The 2,706-nt window shown below is 30.3% G+C and overlaps 1 protein-coding gene across 4 annotated transcripts in view; it reads right to left on the bottom strand.

Moving 5' to 3' along the window:
* LOC100159811 (neuroligin-4, Y-linked-like) overlaps positions 1–2,706 on the bottom strand; it is a 516,542-nt gene that overhangs the window by 238,860 nt on the left and 274,976 nt on the right. The gene's annotated exons all lie outside the window — the stretch shown is intronic.

The following is a 2,706-nucleotide window of genomic DNA, read 5'->3' as shown; positions in this document are numbered from 1 at the left end:
GGCTAAATTTTCTGTTTGTACGTTTTGAGAGGGCTAATCCCCCTCAAGCCCCCCCCAAATCTCCGCCTATGGGAAGATTATCCGTTGATACGACGAAAACACGATACTTATATAATATTTAAATAATTATAATACTCAATAATATATACAATATGTACAATATGTGTAAACAGCTCAGCGCAAGGTGTATTATATTATTATTATGACGGTTGCAGAGTATCATGTTATTATATTATATAATATAATTATTCTTCTGTATTGTAATATCGGACTTTGCGTTATAGTTCTCCGCTCTCTCTCACACACACACACACACACACACATACGGGCGTATAATACTTCATGAGATCCACTTGTAAATGGTGATGTTGCGAGATCCACCACAAAAAACCTATATTTTTAAATAGGACCAAATGATTTAGGTTTAAAATATAGTTTTGATGCAATATTGGTGTTATATACATGAACATACTCCAATTAAATTAAACATTGTTACACACTTTACGAGCTCCAGTGTATATTCCACAAGTTCTACACTTTTAGAGATCCTTTACCAAAATATATTGCATATTATTGTGTTTAACATACTTAGTGAGTTCCATGCAATGTTGCCATTTCTTCAAGTTACATAAATTATTGAATAATCTAGTTATCAGTTATTTGCAAACAAACACAATAGTCATAATATGAAGTGTTAAGGTGTGCCGCAGTGGCACTGAGGTCCAACATTTTACCTATGACACCTCCACATAAAATTTTGACACCCTATTTCTTATAATTACCTTACTATACACCAAGTATAGTTTTTATGTTCTCTATTAAACATATTTTCATAAAATAACTATAGAATGACAAAAGTGAACCCTACCTACTAAAATTAAATATGATAGGTAATATATATAGATAAAAATCATCATAGGTAAATATATATTTTGGCACCACTGGTTGTGTGGACATAATACACAATATCATGTATACTGTATAGTATTATATTTTATTACTTTATAAGGTATACAATTTTATCAGAACTATGATTTTAATTAATGATAATATTTTACAATTTTAGTTAAAAACTAAGAAAATATAAAACCATAATTAGTAATTAGTTGCTCTTATATAAATTGTAAACAAATGTTTTAATCTTTTGCCAATTTTTTCCTGTAATCAAAAAAAAAAACATTTTTAAGTATTTAAATTAAAGACTGAGGTTCAGTTTGAATATTTTTATTTTTATAATAATGTACCTGTCATAACTGTTTTGTTCTTCAAAATAAAATCTTCACATTCTCCCTTTTTTGGTTGGTTTCTTCAAAAGTATATGCTTTTGAAAATACTTAACTGTAATAGTTCTTTGTTCATCTGTCCATGGAATGCGGTCAAATTTTTTTTCGGTTTTGTATCTATTTTCTACTACATCATTTATAGTTTCAAGTTTTTTTTTACTCTGTTTGGTAGATGCAATTGATGATGTGATGCTTTTAGGTACACAATGTGTTGTTTTTTTAAACTTTTTTTTGGGCTCATGTTCTTTTATTATTTCATCATTCAACTCTGGCTCACTTAAATCAGAATTTTCATTATCACTCTCTTCAGATATAAGCCCATCAATGTTGATATCGATATCATCTAAGTTTTTACCCCTGTATTCATTTGCGTCTCCTTTCTCCATCATTAACAAAAATTTGCTTACTTTAGCCACTTGGTATATGTTTTCCGGTAGACGATAAAATGTTTTATGGATTTCTTTTGAATGTCCCATGAAATTTGCAAGTTGCTCAACATCCCCTTCATTAAAACTCAGAAGCTGTGCAACCGTAGCAATTTGTTTTCTTAATTTAGTTGATGTTAAGGATGCTGGATTTTTTGCCCCACTTTCAATAGCCATTCTTCGCATAACATCTGATGCTCTTATACAGCTATTATGTGTATTAGGAACTGCAAACAAATATTCGTTCTGTTTTGAACAAAATTTTTCGCGAAGTGATAAAAGTATTGACAAGGACTTTTGAAGTTTTGGCGTAAATAAAATTGGAACTCCTCGTCCTCTTTTACCTCTGATAACAAGCCTTTTGAATTTATTAGATAGCTCCCGTTCTACTTCAGATAAAGACAACAGCATTTCTTCCTGGGGTGCTTCTGGTGAACTATTCAAATATGTTTCAAGAAAAATTCGTTGCACTTCGCCAGCCCGCTTGCGATTTAACAAAATTAATTGTGCAAGTACAGAATCTTGAAGCGCTTTGAATGAAACTACATTTGTTGGATCAGCTTTTAATGCATTTAAAGATTTCTGTTGTACTAATAATAAGTAGTCACGAAAAATTTTAATATCCGAAGTTAAAGGCAAGAATGCTGGTTTATTCCATTTTCTTTGATATATTTCTTTAGAAGCATTTGTAGACAGTTCAAAAGACCATTGTTTTGTTATCAATTTTTCCGTGGTTTTTACTTTTAAAATGGATTTTTCAACGTCTTCATTAAATTTAAGTAATGGCGATTTCTTTAAGATCATATATTCCGCGATGTCACAGCATTGTTTTAATGATGTACCAATTTTTAAAACTAAAGATGGTGCTTCAAATTTGTCGGTTTCGGCATTATAGCCTGCAATAATTTTTGTACTCTTGATTATGTCATCAAAAAGTTCTGGTACTAAACAGTCTAGTAATGTTTGACATTTTTTCTTGGAATTTTCATAGCCATTAA

Source organism: Acyrthosiphon pisum, chromosome A1 (assembly GCF_005508785.2).
Source record: "Acyrthosiphon pisum isolate AL4f chromosome A1, pea_aphid_22Mar2018_4r6ur, whole genome shotgun sequence".
NCBI lineage: Eukaryota > Metazoa > Arthropoda > Insecta > Hemiptera > Aphididae > Acyrthosiphon > Acyrthosiphon pisum.
This window is presented reverse-complemented; position numbering and strand designations above follow the sequence as displayed.